This window comes from Rhagoletis pomonella, unplaced genomic scaffold (assembly GCF_013731165.1).
Source record: "Rhagoletis pomonella isolate Grant_MI unplaced genomic scaffold, Rhpom_1.0 Rhpom_scaffold_00006, whole genome shotgun sequence".
Taxonomy (NCBI): domain Eukaryota; kingdom Metazoa; phylum Arthropoda; class Insecta; order Diptera; family Tephritidae; genus Rhagoletis; species Rhagoletis pomonella.
The window spans coordinates 26,675,869-26,683,829 of NW_023458560.1; positions in this window are offsets into that span (position 1 = coordinate 26,675,869).

Sequence of the window (7,961 nt, forward strand, 5' to 3'; positions counted from 1 at the left end):
TGATTTATTGGAGTTGCCAAACCACATAATCGCCACGGTTTTTCCAACTTGTGTAATTTATAGGTTGCAGATTGGTCGCATTGCACTACTTTTAACTGGAATTCGATGTTGCAAATTGCTTTCTGTATAAATATGCAACGACCGCCACTTTTGAGTGGTTACAAGTGCGCACTACTATTCGGTAGATCCAGGGCTCGATCTCTTTACAGAGAAACATTCGTCCATCCTTAGGCAATGGCCATGAAAAAAGCTTCGCATTAAACCCATTTGCCGTTCGGAGGCGGCACATAACTGTGGGTCTCTCCCCTTTGTGTGACAACATCAAGGCGCATGCCATAAATCGGAGGAGAAGTTCGGCCAAACACTGACATATTGAGTAAGTGTCAAATATTTACTTATTTTTAAATATGAAGCTGGCCCAGTTTTAATATTTGCATATATGTATAAATGTATGTATGTTTGAGTATTTCATATTTCATATTGAGTATTCAATATTTCTACGTATGTAAAATACTTATATGTGTAGGCATTGTTTTTATGTATGTATACTTGCGGCAACTTAGACACATAACGTTTGTTATTACAGTCCACCTGTATCGAATCAAATTTAATTTTCAGAAATACAAAATCAAAAATAATATTATTAACTTGCGGATCCGCGGGGTTTATGAAATTCAGTTTCGCCCAGAAGTTAGACTTCCTTCTATTTGTATTTTTTTCCCTGGCGGTGCGAAGCTTGAAAGTTCCACAGCTCTATGGAAATTTTCAAACGGCAGTTTTTATAAGCTTTTATTTAACTTGCTCTGTATATATGTATGTATGTTTGTTATGGGCAAACCTCCCGATGACCTAGAGACTTAAAACTTCACAGTTGGCTCAGAACCCGATGAAAATACAACACAAAAGATGATTTCATCCGAAAAGTCACCAGCGTTCGTGAAATGATTAATTTTTCGCTGTTAAAATTCGGTCTGAATAAGCACGGTGGTCCGCAATCGGTTTGAGATGCAGACACAAAGGAAAGTTCTATAAACAGCATGACCGTGACGCAATTATCTTTGTTCGACTATATGTAGTATGTACTCGTAGTTGGTATGATTGCTGTACAGAGTGCGATACCTACATAATAGCGTTGAGCGTTGCGCTCGACCGCTTGCTTTTTTTTACTTGTACATATGTGTTGTTGGTCTCTGTAACCGAAGGGTCAGGGGTGCGTTAAGCCACTCCGAATGACCTGGATTCGAACCACGGTCAAAGCAGTGTCGCAAAAAATATAGAAAATACGTTTTTTCTTAACACCGGTCGCCCCCGGCAGGCAATGGCAAACCTCCGAGTGTATTTTTGCCATGAAAAAGCTTCTCATAATATCCATTGGCTGTTCCAAGGCGTCGTTTTGAAATAACTTCAAGATGCACACCAAAAATTGGAAGAGCAGCTCGGCCAAACACTTGTCGCCAAAATATTATTATTATAATTCTCATATCTGGCCTATAACGCTTTTGGAAAGATCTCTGTAATTACTTTATTTTTGCAGGGCAAATCAACAGCCGTATTTTTGGCGAGACGACTTTCTAAAAGAAACGCGATGAATTGCCCAATGAAATGTGAAATTTCATAACAGGGCACGTGGTAAATCTCCTGAGATCTGTGTAAGATTATTTTTCGGATGGCAGTAGTAATATGGATTGGGTACAAAATCTATTAACGAAGCAGAGTTCTTCGACATTGAAAAACACATTTGAGTTTGTGTCTCTGAACGAGTTTTGGGTTATTGTTGGGTGTAATCACATCCTTGTAATTTCAAAGTCATTTTAAAAAACTCCTTACGTCAGATAGTAAAACTAAAACCCTTTGTTTTTAGAATATATTGAAATTTTTATGTGTAAAATTGACTGTCGCACGTTGTAATATTCAATCACATCTACATATCTACCAAATAAAGATTCGGCCTAATGTAAACATAAATGCAACTACATATTGAAGATAATAATGAAAATCGAATGTCTTTGTTCAATAAATCTTTTTAAAAATTGTTCACTACATACTCAACACTTCAATCGATTAAACGTCTACCAAAACTTTCAACAACTCAATAGTTACTCATACGCCATGTGGTACACTTTGACGAACTGCTTTGTATGCTTACTTCTTAAGTCTATAATTAATGTTGAAGGATCTTTCTGAATTTATTCTACTCTCGCAGATGATCACCACATTTGGTGACTTTTCGTCCTACGTTTGTTCTGCATCGATGCTGCGTAAATCTACTAAAACTGAACATTACCTACGTACCTTTGTAGTTGCAAACAGCATAAGAACTCAATTTATTTAAGCGACACTTAAAAGTTCAATATTTACGGGAGTTGCAAACATATAACACAGATTGCCAACATATACGGCATGCATAATATGCAGCAGAGCTGTGTAAGTGTGAAATCATTTTCAATTTTAAATCAACAATTTTTTTCTATCCAGTTTTCATTACTTATTCTTCGCTTAGGATTGAGGTTTAAAATTTTTGAATTTTCCATTCTCTCAAAGCAGTTATGAATTCACACATCAACATATTCATAGCAAGATTGAAAAAACCAATGCCCAATCAAAAAAAGGTTTAACACTGAATGAGTATTGAAAAGGCTGCAATCTTTTATGTGTGTGCATTCTTTAACTCAGTACCAATCATTAGTTCAAAGCCACCCTGGTAAATAACTTTTTGATAAAAATGAAGATTTTTGACAATTGCTCAATTGTAAAAATTCAAACCGCCGTTACCCAATTTAAGTTTTTTGGTAGAGGGGATTTTATATCATATGTTTGGGATTATATATAAAACAGTTGTATTAACATTTACGTTTTAAATATAATTCATGTTTTATCTTGAAAATGTTTAAAATTTACATTAAATTAGATAACTACTTCGCATAAGCTTTACATTTAGGTTGATAAAATTTTAGTGAAAATATTTTAAAAATCTTAGTGTCTTTAATAAAAAAATAGCTCATCATAAAAATTGTATCACCGTTCGGCGTCGGCGTAAGTTTGTAGGTCCCTCCCATTTGTGTGACAGCAAAGGCGCACGCTACAAATCGGAGGAGAAGCTCGGCCAAAACTTAGCAAAAGTGTCAAGGCGAAAATATGATTATTATAAATAAATTTAGTTTCAAACAGGTCGCAACCCTCTTCAAACACCTCAAAAGTATTCCCAATATTATTTAGTTTTAAACCCGCATGAGTCCGAAATTAAAATTTTTTAGCAGAATTTCCAGATTTTACCGGAAATCGTACATGGTTTTCTGGCAACTGAGAGGACAAATAAGAGAGTAAGTAAGGTCATCTCTTTGTCAGAAGCTACCTGGTGGTAAATTCTGGTAAATGTGTCAAAAGATCCGATGTAGTGTGTTTGATAACCAAATTGTAAACAAAATAGAAGTGCACTCTGCTAATGCATGTTGAAAAGTAAATAATTCCTTGCTTGAGTGGATGCTAATGAGTTTTGGTTAAATTACAAAACGCTTAAAAAGGTATTAGCCGTCATTTTACGTTTAAAAACTTTAAAACTTTAACACATTACCACCCTATACTCTATATGTGGTTGACGATTGAACTAAATCGTTGTTTATTTGGGTAAGATTAAAATATATTTTACTATTCAATATTGGAGTTCGTGTGAAACAAAAATTAATAATTTATTGTTATGTATGCAAATGAGAACTACAATTCTGAGCTTATTGAGCATCTCTTAGTCAAAAACAAAGGCAATTTTGCTTGATCAAGTTTCGAATCTAAGAAGAAAATGTTTTTAACAAACAAAAGGTTAATAATAAAATTTGAAGGATTTAAGATATTGCGTATGGTAGCATGAAACGTCACAATCTTCTTAATTGTCAGGCTGTTGATATGGCTACGAAAAAGTGACAATGGAAACACATAGCTGAAGATTTCATACTTACAGTGGGATAAACTTCAAACCTCTAATATAAATTAGTTAAATTTAGTTATTATTTTTTTTTTATCAATTTTAAGTTTTCGTTTGGAACAATTTTCATGAACTTATCTATTAGGAGATCTCTTTGGAAAATTACCGTACATCCGATATCTATTGAAATTTTGACATCCTCACTTTTTGGAAAAAGAAGTTCAAGATACAAGTTTATGTGCAAAAAATAAATTAAACAATAAAAGTCTCCTTATATTTATGGAACTTAAAATAGAAAAATTTTTATTTCATTACCCAGACTTTATGAATAGCCTACTCTATAAGTAATAGTAGAAATTCCGAATTAGTAAGTTCAGTCAAGACGTCATTCAAAAGTTTTGAAGAAAATCACTTTTCTCTTTTGTGAAAATTTGTGACTATCTTATGCGAGTATTGTCGACAAAATGTTAGTCTATGAATGACTAAAAATTAACGAATAAATGTTTAATCGCGATTAATGATTAAAATTAATTAGGCGATCGCCGTGGTGTAGTGGTTAGAAGTGCGCATTACCATTCCGCAGGGTGAGCGTCCGAGCCCATTTTCGGCCAACAAAAAAAACAAAATGTGTTTTTTAATAGTGGTCGGCCCCCGGCAGGAGTCGGCGTAAAACTGTAGGTCCCTTCCCTTTGTGCGACAACATCAAGGCGCATGCCACAATCGGAGGAGTAGCTCGGCCAAACACTAACATATGTCGATGGTCCTCTACAATAACGGCGCAATTCAAAATTTCAGGTTTAGAAAAATACATAATTTGAAAGCTTACAGTATGACTGCATATAATCCGGAATAATTACGTTCCAAGACATATTATTGCTAAATTACGAAACAAAAAATCTTTAATTGGCTCTACTGAAATATATGAAATTTTTAGTTGTGTCGATATGTAAGCGCCTTTCTATTATTATTAGTAATCATCAACACAATTTCAAATTACATAAACCCAGTCACAGCCCTTTTTTGTATTCAACGCTTCCAGAAATCACATAATACATAAAATAAATAAAAGCTGTTTTGATTAATATTACATAAACTGGAAACTGTTAAAAATAAGTGCGCTTGAGTACATAGATTAGAACCCATTTAGTTCCTAAAATGTCTGTTTGCAACACATAACAATAAAAATGCACATCAAATAGCTAAGAATGATGAAGGAAATCGATTCAGACATGCCTGTTTAACTGGCCGTGCGTTCTCAAAACAAACACATGTTAATTAAGGGGCTATTCAAGTATTATGTAACCAGTGGGACGCGGGGGTCTTGGTTTGCTTATTTTTAATGACAAGGGGCAACATTTCTTCAAATAAGTAAAACATTAATTACATACGCACAAATTTTGCCTGCAATTTCGATCATAATTGAACACTGCACTTCACTCTCGTTTCGAATTTTCGAAAGCGTTTTTTAAGCTATTTATGGGTTTAACACTTCTTGTGGGCACTTGATATTGTAAAAAAAATATGCGCAATTCGATCTCTAACTACATTTTTTTGTAAAGAACGCCCGTTTGCTTTAAATTTGAAAAATACAATTATTTTTTTATTTTGTATACATCTGTCATTTGTTACAAATGAAGAAAAGTCCAAGAGTTGCCAAGTATAAATATCTTTATATCTATTTATTAAAATAATAATTTACAATAATAATTTATTTAATTAATACTTTATTAAAATACAAATTTGAAGTGCAAATACATTTGTAAAACTGTTTATCACAAAATGTTATTAATTGTTTGCAAGCATACTATAGTTTTCATGCATTTTGAGAATAAATAATCTAATATGTGTACATATATATCGTCGTTTAAAGTACAAAACCGCGTATCGTCATTCTTCAAAACCGTGTGACTGACATTGGCTGCCAAAAATTGGATTTGCTCACAAAAGCTCTTGGCTCAATTCTTATCCATTCGTCCTGAAATATACTAGCCAGAAATACGTTTGCTTTATAAAAAAGATAACCATTTTGAAATATGGGTGACTTTACTCTCTAGAAAATAATTTATGCAATTACGCGGTTTTGCATTTTCTTGATACGCGGTTTTGTACTTTAAACGACGATATGTATAGCATGTACTTACGGCGGCCGCCGTAGCAGAGTGATTACATGTGCGTACTTCCACTCCATAGGACCATGGTTAAATACCTGGTCAGATCATAACCCAAAATAGCAGTCGTCCTTCGGCACGCAATGGCAAACCTTCGAGTATATTTCTGCCTTGAAAACTCTTCTTATAAAATCAGAACTCATGCCTCAAGTTTGAGCAGAAGTTCGGCCAAACACTTAGAAAGATATTTTAGCACCAAATATTTATTTGTTTACTTATTTTGAGGGAGATGGCAATCTTCTGGTTTCACATTTTGAGTACAAAAATTTCAACCCTGATACAACAAATAGTATTAGTACTGAATGATATTGACAGATTGCATTCCCATAAACGTCCAATCATACATGATTGAGTTCTTTTTTTGCATTCACATTCTCTATGTGAATGGGTGTCAACCATTCCATAACACACTACATATTTTGTGTTTACAATTTGTAACCAATCTCAAGAGTGGTTGTTAAATTTTTTAAATCAAACAATCACATTTTTGAAACGAAAAAAATGAGAATGCACACTCAATTGATTCAATCATTACACAGCTCTGATATGCAGCTATATGAATATAGGGATATACATACATACATACATGGTACGTATGCATAATGGGTGTACATACAGTATGTTTAAGTATCTGTTCCCGTTGTAATGATGTTAGCCGCAATACTTGTTTCAGAGTTTAACGCGTGTAGCAAAGTTTCTAAACAACTCTGTTGGCACTACATCAAACATACCAGAAGCACCAAACGACAACAGTTGCAGCAGTGCAACTGCCCTTGTTGTTACAATGTGCTAGTGCGCCATTAAAGTTTGAAGCTCGATTGCAATTGCGGTACAGTGTCACAATTTCTTACGCATAAACCGCCTAAATGTTGTTGATTTTCTCGTAGGTTGTCATTGTTTCATTTACTACTCCTGAATCATGGATGTGTTGATCATTGAAGTATTGTACATCAGATAATTGTGTTAGATTGGATTAGATTGAATTTATCCTATGCCAATTTTGACACAATTAACCGTTAATAGAGGTTATCTTTTGCGATACAACAGGATTTCGAACAGTGGTGGATCCTATCAATAAAACGCCTCGTGCCAATCACGAAGTAACTAGGGAGTCATATATAAATTTTCCAAGGGTTTTTAAGGGTGCTTATGAAGGGCTTGAAGTGATTTTTAGCCTCAACGCGTATATTTCGGCGGAAAAGAAACCATTCCCTGACAGATTATGAGTAAACCATCAGTAAAACTAGCACGCAGGCTGCGGTTGGGCTATCCAAGTATATAAGTAGCTCCTTTATTGCCGTCATATTCTTGAGCATTAAATATACCTACTGCTCCTTTAACGCAGCGAGTTCTGCCTGAAAAACACTACAGCAGCCTGCAAGCCTAAAACTGGTGTTGACAGAGAAGGTCCACTGTTGCCTCCGTTCAGCCACCATGGACGAATTATTTAACTATAAATTGTGGGAATGAGTGTGTACGGAAAAATGTGCCTAGATCTATTTCAGAAACGCAGTGATTGATCTTACGCTATCTAACTCTCGGCCAGTGAGGCCAGTCCTAAACTGGAGATTCCTGCCTGTAGATTAGCTTTCGTACCACAGGTACATCGAGTTTCAACGCCAATCCTAAACTTAAAAAAAGGACTGGTCGTGTTTTATGGAGCAGCTTTTGAACCAGACATCGGCGCGTTCTAGGATATGATCCACTCAAGCCCTTAATGAGGCGGTGGTTAATTAAACCGCTGTCCTACCTACCATTTCGGATAAGGATTATCCATCTCGTCCACCTCTTAGCCGTACACCTGTTTCCTGATGGAACAAGGAGCTATATTCCCAGACCAAGAGCGGCAGGAGACGAGGGCCTGATTTAAAAGATCA